The following is a 12,542-nucleotide window of genomic DNA, read 5'->3' as shown; positions in this document are numbered from 1 at the left end:
TTTACTCATTCGCATCTTGTAATGAGAATTGCCATACGAATCATTGGGAATTAGCAATCAGTATTTTGAAATCTCGCAGCATGTCTACGCCAACAGTTATATGTGTATATATAATGTCTATCTTCTGGACTTAATTTGAATGTGAAGCTTCTGAAAAACACTCCGAACTACGAATTGGTTCTCCGGAAGAAAAAAAATGCTGATGAAGCAGCAAAAACTATAAACGAATTTAAACGGTAAAAGCTGGATGATAATGATGAAGTGTGCTGGCAAAGCACAGAAAAAGAGAAGTTTTGGAACTAGAAAACGGATTGAGCAAAGTAGGAAGGAGGCTGTGGACAAATTACAAAGACTGAACCTGACTTCAAAGGATCCAAATGATTCAGTACCTGCTGAAGTCATTAACGAATACCTTGCTCCTGACTCTAAACCCCCGCGGACAATATTCTTCATCATCCTCTGATATTAGAAATTCTAAAATATCATCATATCTTTCATTATAAATATCCTCCATATTTCTGAAGATATTTTCTTAATTTTTCTTATTTGAAATCATTTACCTCTTCGCGCTATCTGTATTACATCATAAAAGAAACTATTTTAGTTTCTAAATTCTGAAACATTCAAGTTTAAAATAGGAATATTTTGAAGTAGTGTTGGGAACTGAAGCATGAATTAGTATAATATAATGATACTTGATCAATGTGATTATATTACAGTAAGTCATGCTGAGTTTCTAAATGGAACGTGATGATTCACAGATCATAACATCATCATGTGTCATGTTATACGACTCTTGTATTCTATTTAACCTCTAAAATATCAAGAAAATATTTCTTGATGATTCGGCCTTTTCCAAGGTATTCTAGTAATTTGACAAGTCAAGATCGTGCCATCACAATTTCTTTCCTAGAACATTAACAATGTTCATTCCAAAATTCATATCTATGAATTATGGACCATTACAAGCGGTGCTTAATCGCAAGAAGAAGAAACAAAAGGACAAAACTCCGAAATAGAAATTGGGGTATAAATTGCAGCAAATAAAAGAGAGCATTAACTGTGAATGATAATGATTATAGAAGACAGAAGCAGAGACTTTGAAATATAAGGGAACATATAAAGCCCAACGACAAACTAGAAATTATAAACCATATATATCGATGCATATAGCAATATAAAGACAGGGGAGAACTAGAAACACTATAAACCCAAGAGTATAGTAGAAGTAAATAGATTCTTCCGGCGGTAGATGAAAAAGAAGAATGACCGATATGAAAGTTAGAAGTATATCGAGAATCAGAACTGGATGGAGCATATTGATGAATACTTTAAAATATGAGTTGAGGGGGATAGAATAGAAGGTGATGAAACATGACTAGGAACTTAGAAATCAACATATTTAACTCACACAATGGCGGAATAAGTGAATCAAACCCTCTAGTGAATAGGTTAAGTTTTTTTTTTTTTTTTTTTTTTGATTAATTTAGTCAAACCACAACTAAATCAAGTGTGATTAGATCAACACCTAGAGCTATTATTCACCACCTGGGTGATTTGGACTGAGAGAGAATCGGAGGAGCTCACTAGATCTGAGTGTGTGTAACAAATGAGAGGCTTAACCTAAAATGAAGAACATAAGACTTTATATACCCCTGCTATTGACTCACCCATACGATTCATTCATCATACGTACGAGTTGGCTTCATCAGCCGTACGGGTGATCACTCACTCGTGTCTTCTCATTTAGGTTGTAATTGTGACTTAGCTCAGCATCAACCGTGTGTATGAGCCTGTCAGCCGTACTAGTGAGGCTTCACTCGTACGTCTGACTAAGTCTAACATAGTCAAACATCTAAATCTCGTTCCTACAGTTCCTGTAACCACATACAAACACGGATAGGATAATAACGAGCAATCATGGTGGCCTGTAAATTGTTGTACCTGCAATGGACGTGGGTAGATGTCTAGGGACTTGCATAAAATGCATCAACAGAAGATGTGAGTTGTAAGGAAACGAAGGAGGTGAATTTATAAGAAAATCTCCGACAGAACAATTAAAATGGACGATCGCATTTAAAGCGGATCCTAATTCTCTTGATTACTGGAGAGTCAAATCTTATTAAGAAGATTTTCTTCAAATCCCTTGAAATCTGGGAATCAATCATATCTACGTCAAATGATAAGATGAATCTACACTTACTCATTTCACTCTTCTATGTTAGCTTCATTCGTACTCTTCATATAAATGGATTGTTTATCCAGATTATTCGCTGATGATAAAACTCTAATTTTCAGCCCGTATGCATCATGAAAACATACTTATTATTATTCATGACCTTTCCACTCAAATTTCGGGACGAAATTTCTTTAACGGGTAGGTACTGTGACAACCCGGAAATTTCCAACCAAATTTAAACTTTAATCTTTATATGTTTTAGACACGATAAGCAATATTTGTTAAGTTAAATTTCAAGAATTTTAAACTATGTTCATACATTCATTCAACCTCGACCAAGTTCCAACGATTTACGAACCATTAAACGAATATGATTATATATGTATATGTGTATATATATTATAACTTGAAACGTAAACAAAATATTAGATTAAATACTTTATATGATTGTATCTGTTTTAAAATGTTTATCAATGGAATTAGAAGATAAGATCAAATGATTGAATTATCAGATATATTGAATTATGATTACAAGTCTCTGTTGAAAGGCCCACGTTGATTTGAGAAATCTTTCCATTTTAACAATATTCGAAAAATGGTAAAAGTGATTTATAAATAAGAACAAATTGTCAATCATTGAGAACTAGACAAAGGATAGTGGAAGATTGAATCTCATAAAGACTCGATTGATCTATTTAGTTTCAAACGTACAAAAACGTTTTCAGTTTAAAAAGAACTTTATTATTAAAACGTATATAACTTTTATAAATATCTAGAACCACTTTTGACAACTCATTACTTAACTAGTATGATAAAGATAACGATATTTATATTTTATTTTATTAAATATATATAACGATTTAAATTAATATTATATATATTTATACGCGTATTATACGTACATAGTTTTATACTTTTACTATACTTAAACTTTACCTTTACTTTATTTTTACTTTACTTTAACTTTAATAATTCACTTTAATAATTCATACTTTAATAATTCACATTAATAATTCATACTTTAATAATTCACTTTAATAATTCATACTTTAATAATTTACTTTAATAATTCATACTTTAATAATTCACTTTAATAATTCAAAAATCTATTATAAATAGAATTCAATAGGTTTTATTATTTCATAGAAACTTGAAAATATTTTTCTCTAAACTCTCTCAATCGATTTACATATATATATTTACTCCGTATTATTTCAAGATATTATTAGTATACATAAAATATTACGACGGAGTGCTGTCCGAGTGGTTTCGAAATTGTTTTTCGAGTAGGATAGGATTATGGAAATTATGGGTTATAGCTATGGAGGTGATTGAGTATGGTTCATGGGTATGCTCGTGAGGTCAATATAGTGTTTATCATTTCCGTTGCGTCTACGTACCTTTCCTGCAATATTGAATCTCAATATTGATACGTGAGTACTCATAATTTAACTTTTACATACTAATAGTGTATCCCTTGTAGTGACCCGAACTTTTCCATGTTTATATATATTAATTGAGATTGATATTTACATGATTAAATGTTTCCAACATGTTAAGCAATCAAACTTGTTAAGGCTTGATTAATTGAAATATGTTTCATATAGACAATTGACCACCCAAGTTGACCGGTGATTCACGAACGTTAAAACTTGTAAAAACTATATGATGACATATATATGGATATATATATATAGTTAACATCATACTATGATAAGTAAACATATCATTAAGTATATTAACAATGAACTACATATGTAAAAACAAGACTACTAACTTAATGATTTTTAAACGAGACATATATGTAACGATTATCGTTGTAAAGACATTTAATGTAAATATATCATATTAAGAGATATTCATACATGATAATATCATGATAATATAATAATTTAAAATCTCATTTGATATTATAAACATTGGGTTAACAACATTTAACAAGATCGTTAACCTAAAGGTTTCAAAACAACACTTACATGTAACGACTAACGATGACTTAACGACTCAGTTAAAATGTATATACATGTAGTGTTTTAATATGTATTTATACACTTTTGAAAGACTTCAATACACTTATCGAAATACATCTACTTAACAAAAATGCTTACAATTACATCCTCGTTCAGTTTCATCAACAATTCTACTCGTATGCACCCGTATTCGTACTCGTACAATACACAGCTTTTAGATGTATGTACTATTGGTATATACACTCCAATGATCAGCTCTTAGCAGCCCTTGTGAGTCACCTAACACATGTGGGAACCATCATTTGGAAACTAGCATGAAATATCTCATAAAATTACAAAAAATATGAGTAATCATTCATGACTTATTTACATGAAAACAAAATTACATATCCTTTATATATAATCCATACACCAACGACCAAAAACACCTACAAACACTTTCATTATTCAATTTTCTTCATCTAATTGATCTCTCTCAAGTTCTATCTTCAAGTTCTAAGTGTTCTTCATATATTCTACAAGTTCTAGTTACATAAAATCAAGAATACTTTCAAGTTTGCTAGCTCACTTTCAATCTTGTAAGGTGATCATCCAACCTCAAGAAATCTTTGTTTCTTACAGTAGGTTATCATTCTAATACAAGGTAATAATCATATTCAAACTTTGGTTCAATTTCTATAACTATAACAATCTTATTTCAAGTGATGATCTTACTTGAACTTGTTTTCGTGTCATGATTCTGCTTCAAGAACTTCGAGCCATCCAAGGATTCGTTGAAGCTAGATCCATTTTTCTCTTTTCCAGTAGGTTTATCCAAGGAACTTAAGGTAGTAATGATGTTCATAACATCATTCGATTCATACATATAAAGCTATCTTATTCGAAGGTTTAACCTTGTAATCACTAGAACATAGTTTAGTTAATTCTAAACTTGTTCGCAAAAAAAGTTAATCATTCTAACTTGACTTTTAAAATCAACTAAACACATGTTCTATATCTATATGATATGCTAACTTAATGATTTAAAACCTGGAAACACGAAAAACACCGTAAAACCGGATTTACGCCGTCGTAGTAACACCGCGGGCTGTTTTGGGTTAGATAATTAAAAACTATGATAAACTTTGATTTAAAAGTTGTTATTCTGAGAAAATGATTTTTATTATGAACATGAAACTATATCCAAAAATTATGGTTAAACTCAAAGTGGAAGTATGTTTTCTAAAATTGTCATCTAGACGTCGTTCTTTCGACTGAAATGACTACCTTTACAAAAATGACTTGTAACTTATTTTTCTGACTATAAACATATACTTTTTCTATTTAGATTCATAAAATAGAGTTCAATATGAAACCATAGCAATTTGATTCACTCAAAACGGATTTAAAATGAAGAAGTTATGGGTAAAACAAGATTGAATAATTTTTCTCATTTTAGCTACGTGAAAATTGGTAACAAATCTATTCCAACCATAACTTAATTAACTTGTATTGTATATTATGTAATCTTGAGATACCATAGACACGTATACAATGTTTCGACCTATCATGTCGACACATCTATATATATTACGGAACAACCATAGACACTCTATATGTGAATGTTGGAGTTAGCTATACAGGGTTGAGGTTGATTCCAAAATATATATAGTTTGAGTTGTGATCAATACTGAGATACGTATACACTGGGTCGTGGATTGATTCAATATAATATTTATCAATTTATTTCTGTACATCTAACTGTGGACAACTAGTTGTAGGTTACTAACGAGGACAGCTGACTTAATAAACTTAAAACATCAAAATATATTAAAAGTGTTGTAAATATATTTTGAACATACTTTGATATATATGTATATATTGTTATAGGTTCGTGAATCAACCAATGGCCAAGTCTTATTTCCCGACGAAGTAAAAATCTGTGAAAGTGAGTTATAGTCCCACTTTTAAAATCTAATATTTTTGGGATGAGAATACATGCAGGTTTTATAAATGATTTACAAAATAGACACAAGTACGTGAAACTACATTCTATGGTTGAATTATCGAAATCGAATATGCCCTTTTTTTATTAAGTCTGGTAATCTAAGAATTAGGGAACAGACACTCTAATTGACGCGAATCCTAAAGATAGATCTATTGGGCCTAACAAACCCCATCCAAAGTACCGGATGCTTTAGTACTTCGAAATTTATATCATATCCGAAGGGTGTCCCGGAATAATGGGGATATTCTTATATATGCATCTTGTTAATGTCGGTTACCAGGTGTTCACCATATGAATGATTTTTATCTCTATGTATGGGATGTGTATTGAAATATGAAATCTTGTGGTCTATTATTATGATTTGATATATATAGGTTAAACCTATAACTCACCAACATTTTTGTTGACGTTTTAAGCATGTTTATTCTCAGGTGATTATTAAGAGCTTCCGCTGTCGCATACTTAAATAAGGACGAGATTTGGAGTCCATGCTTGTATGATATTGTGTAAAAACTGCATTCAAGAAACTTATTTTGTTGTAACATATTTGTATTGTAAACCATTATGTAATGGTCGTGTGTAAACAGAATATTTTAGATTATCATTATTTGATAATCTACGTAAAGCTTTTTAAACCTTTATTGATGAAATAAAGGTTATGGTTTGTTTTAAAATGAATGCAGTCTTTGAAAAACGTCTCATATAGAGGTCAAAACCTCGCAACGAAATCAATTAATATGGAACGTTTTTAATCAATAAGAACGGGACATTTCAGTTGGTATCCGGGCGTTGGTCTTAGAGAACCAGAATTTTGCATTAGTGTGTCTTATCGAGTTTGTTAGGATGCATTAGTGAGTCTGGACTTCGACCGTGTTTACTTGAAAAATGATTGCTTAACAAATTTTGTTGGAAACTATATATTTTTAACATGTGAATATTATGTGATATATTAATCTCTTAACGCGTTTGATATTATGTGATAGATGTCTACCTCTAGAACAAGTCCCATTGACTCACCTAATAATAATGAAGAGTCAAATGTAAATTGGAATGATTCGTGGACTGATTCACAAGTTCCCGAAGAGGAACCGGAAGAAGAATCGGAACCGGAAGAAGAATCGGAACCGGATGAAGAAATAGAACCGGTGGGGGAAATAATAAAACGGTTAAGTAAAAGAAAATCCTCAACCAACCGACCAAGGTTAATTATGGTCAATGGTGTTTCCGCCAAGGAAGCAAAATATTGGGAGGATTACCAATTCTCCGATGAATCGGATTCCGACGAGAATTCCGATGATGTTATAGAAATTACCCCAACTGAATTTAAAAAGGCAAAAGAAAATAATAAGGGAAAGGGCATAAAAATAGAGAAATCTAATTCCAACCCCGATGAACTTTATATGTATCGTCAACCCCCGAAGTCCTTAAGTTGTAACAATGACCCGGGAACCTCTAAACCACCAGGTTTTTCTAAACCAATGTGGAAAACGACGACTCGTATTAGGGGAACATCATATATCCCTAGAAACTTGGCAAAACGAACCAAAACCGAAGAAGAAGAAACAAGCGAGTCGGAATAAGATAGTTGTATTCGTGTGGTGTAATATATGTAATATAGTGTGCTTATGCTTTATGATATATGTAAAAATTGCTTGTATTAATAAGTATTTTTTTTATGAATCTAACTATTGTCTATTTTACAGTATAAAAACACAAAACGGATAGACAACCCAATATTTTAAGAGACCTACCCGGAGACATGATTGATGAAATCTTGTCTAGAGTCGGTCAGAATTCTTCGGCACAACTATTTAAGGCGAGATCAGTTTGTAAGACATTCGAAGAACGTTCCAAGAATGCCTTGGTTTATAAAAGGCTTTCGTTCGAAAGATGGGGGATATCACATTGGGAAATCCATAAGTTACGATTTGTTTACTTTGACGCATATATTGCGGGGAACCCAAATGCTATTTTACGCAATGGGTTAAGAAATTATTTTGACTCAATATATCCGAATATTGGACTTCGTGATTTAGAAAAAGCGGCTAACATGCAACATAAAGAAGCATGTTATGCTTACGGATTAGTAATGTTCGCTTCTCACCAAAGTGAGAACAAGAACATCGGGCTACAACTATTAAACAAAACGTTCCCACAAGTGACGGAGTCGGTAATTGGGGTAAGAAATGAGGTTTTTAGATTGTTACGGGACTGTTGGACATTACGTAACCCTCGTCCCTTTGACGACGTTACAACACGCTGTCTTATCAACGGCCATAACGGTTATGTTCCACAAGACCAAGGATGGGAAGTAATCCTAGTAAAACCAGAATGCATGACTTGTTTCTGGACGTATGAATTACGTGTCTTTATTGCCTTTGCTGAACGACTTGTGTACTAGCTAGAATTATCTTCACAACCATCTTGTATCAAATTTATTGTGTGCTATATTTCATGCTATATGTAAAATAAGCGGTATTGTAAGTTTGTAAAATATTGTGTAAAAGTTTGAACGCGAAATATTATTATAATCAGTTTTTCATATAGAATTGTAGTAGTTGAATTGTATATTAGCTACTAAGTATGAACTTAACGGGTAGGTACTACCCGAATTTAAACTTATAAAACGCTAATATGAAGAAAAAGCTTTTATAAATGAGTTCATATTATGCTACGAAATATTATTAACTACTCTTAATATTCTGTATGATTAACTTGTTCCATTTGACTATTTTGAAGGAAATGGCACCGACTACTCGACACACCGTGAATATGAATGAAGAGGAATTCTGTACTTTTCTAGCTTCAAACATAGCCGCAGTACAGGCTGCGCTACATACCAACAATAACCTTGGATCTAGCATTACAGGAAATCGTGTAGGATGCACCTACAAAGAATTCACTGCCTGCAAACCTTTGGAATTTGATGGAACCAAAGGAACGATCGGATTGAAACGGTGGACCGAGAAGGTCGAATCGGTGTTTGCCATAAGTAAGTGTACTGAAGAGGACAAAGTGAAGTACGCTACGCATACCTTCACAGGTTCTGCGTTAACATGGTGGAATACCTATCTAGAGCAAGTGGGACAAGACGATGCGTACGCACTACCGTGGTCAGCATTCAAGCACTTGATGAACGAGAAGTACCGTCCCAGAACCGAGGTCAATAAGCTCAAGACAGAACTTAGAGGGTTACGAACCCAAGGATTTGATATTACCACGTACGAAAGACGATTCACAGAATTGTGCCTATTGTGTCCGGGAGCATTCGAAGATGAGGAAGAGAAGATCGACGCGTTTGTGAAAGGATTACTGGAAAGAATCCAAGAAGATATAAGTTCACACGAGCCCGCCTCCATACAACAGGCATGTAGAATGGCTCACAAACTAGTAAACCAGATTGAAGAAAGAATTAAAGAACAGACTGCTGAAGAGGCCAATGTGAAGCAAGTCAAAAGAAAGTGGGAGGAAAACGGTGATAAGAATTACCAATACAACAACAACAGCAATTACAACAATAATCGCAACAATTATCCAAACAATCGCAACATCAATCGCGACTACAACAAATGGCCCAACAACAACAACAACAACAACAACAACAACAACTACAACAATCATCCCAACAACAATAATAATCGCAACAACAACAACAATCAGAAGCAGCTATGCCAAAGGTGTGAAAAGTATCACTCGGGGTTCTGCACCAAATTTTGCAACAAGTGTAAAAGAAATGGCCATAGCGCGGCGAAGTGTGAGGTCTACGGACCAGGGGTTAATAGAACGAAAGGAACAAATGGTGTCGGAACGAGTAATGGCAGAGCAAGTAGTGTCGGATCAAGTTATGCCAATGTAGTTTGTTATAAATGTGGAAAACTGGGCCACATTATTAGAAATTGCCCGAACCAGGAGAACACGAATGGACAAGGCCGCGTAAGAGTTTTCAATATTAATGCAGCAGAGGCACAGGAAGACCCGGAGCTTGTTACGGGTACGTTTCTTATTGACAATAAATCTGCTTACGTTTTATTTGATTCGGGTGCGGATAGAAGCTATATGAGTAGAGATTTTTGTGCTAAATTAAGTTGTCCATTGACGCCTTTGGATAGTAAATTTTTACTCGAATTAGCAAATGGTAAATTAATTTCAGCAGATAATATATGTCGGAATCGAGAAATTAAACTGGTTAGCGAAACATTTAAGATTGATTTGATACCAGTAGAGTTAGGGAGTTTTGATGTGATAATCGGTATGGACTGGTTGAAAGAAGTGAAAGCAGAGATCGTTTGTTACAAAAATGCAATTCGCATTATACGAGAAAAAGGAAAACCCTTAATGGTGTACGGAGAAAAGGGCAACACGAAGCTACATCTTATTAGTAATTTGAAGGCACAAAAACTAATAAGAAAAGGTTGCTATGCTGTTCTAGCACACGTCGAGAAAGTACAAACTGAAGAAAAGAGCATCAATGATGTTCCCATTGCAAAAGAATTTCCCGATGTATTTTCGAAAGAATTACCGGGATTACCCCCACATCGATCCGTTGAATTTCAAATAGATCTTGTACCAGGAGCTGCACCAATAGCTCGTGCTCCTTACAGACTCGCACCCAGAGAGATGAAAGAACTGCAAAGCCAATTACAAGAACTTTTAGAGCGTGGTTTCATTTGACCAAGCACATCACCGTGGGGAGCTCCTGTTTTGTTTGTCAAGAAGAAAGATGGTACATTCAGGTTGTGTATCGACTATCGAGAGTTGAACAAACTTACCATCAAGAACCGCTACCCACTACCGAGAATCGACGACTTATTTGATCAACTACAAGGCTCGTCTGTTTATTCAAAGATTGACTTACGTTCCAGGTATCATCAAATGCGGGTGAAAGAAGATGATATTCCAAAGACTGCTTTCAGAACACGTTACGGTCATTACGAGCTTATGGTCATGCCGTTTAGTTTAACTAATGCACCAGCTGTGTTCATGGACCTTATGAACGGAGTGTGTGGACCATACCTTGACAAGTTTGTCATTGTTTTCATTGATGACATACTTATTTACTCAAAGAATGACCAAGAACACGGTGAACATTTGAGAAAGGTGTTAGAAGTATTGAGGAAGGAAGAATTGTACGCTAAGTTTTCAAAGTGTGCATTTTGGTTGGAAGAAGTTCAATTCCTCGGTCACATAGTGAACAAAGAAGGTATTAAGGTGGATCCGGCAAAGATAGAAACTGTTGAAAAGTGGGAAACCCCGAAAACTCCGAAGCACATACGACAATTTTTAGGACTAGCTGGTTACTACAGAAGGTTCATCCAAGACTTTTCCAGAATAGCAAAACCCTTGACTGCATTAACGCATAAAGGGAAGAAATTTGAATGGAATGATGAACAAGAGAAAGCGTTTCAGTTATTGAAGAAAAAGCTAACTACGGCACCTATATTGTCATTGCCTGAAGGGAATGATGATTTTGTGATTTATTGTGACGCATCAAAGCAAGGTCTCGGTTGTGTATTAATGCAACGAACGAAGGTGATTGCTTATGCGTCTAGACAATTGAAGATTCACGAACAAAATTATATGACGCATGATTTGGAATTAGGCGCGATTGTTTTTGCATTAAAGACTTGGAGGCACTACTTATATGGGGTCAAAAGTATTATATATACCGACCACAAAAGTCTTCAACACATATTTAATCAGAAACAACTGAATATGAGGCTGCGTAGGTGGATTGAATTATTGAATGATTACGACATTGAGATTCGTTACCACCCGGGGAAGGCAAATGTGGTAGCCGATGCCTTGAGCAGGAAGGACAGAGAACCCATTCGAGTAAAATCTATGAATATAATGATTCATAATAACCTTACTACTCAAATAAAGGAGGCGCAACAAGGAGTTTTAAAAGAGGGAAATTTAAAGGATGAAATACCCAAAGGATCGGAGAAGCATCTTAATATTCGGGAAGACGGAACCCAGTATAGGGCTGAAAGGATTTGGGTACCAAAATTTGGAGATATGAGAGAAATGGTACTTAGAGAAGCTCATAAAACCAGATACTCAATACATCCTGGAACGGGGAAGATGTACAAGGATCTCAAGAAACATTTTTGGTGGCCGGGTATGAAAGCCGATGTTGCTAAATACGTAGGAGAATGTTTGACGTGTTCTAAGGTCAAAGCTGAGCATCAGAAACCATCAGGTCTACTTCAACAACCTGAAATCCCGGAATGGAAATGGGAAAACATTACAATGGATTTCATCACTAAATTGCCAAGGACTGCAAGTGGTTTTGATACTATTTGGGTAATAGTTGATCGCCTCACCAAATCAGCACACTTCCTGCCAATAAGAGAAGATGACAAGATGGAGAAGTTAGCACGACTGTATTTGAAGGAAGTCGTCT

Source organism: Rutidosis leptorrhynchoides, chromosome 9 (genome assembly GCF_046630445.1).
Source record: "Rutidosis leptorrhynchoides isolate AG116_Rl617_1_P2 chromosome 9, CSIRO_AGI_Rlap_v1, whole genome shotgun sequence".
Classification (NCBI taxonomy): domain Eukaryota; kingdom Viridiplantae; phylum Streptophyta; class Magnoliopsida; order Asterales; family Asteraceae; genus Rutidosis; species Rutidosis leptorrhynchoides.
This window is presented reverse-complemented; position numbering follows the sequence as displayed.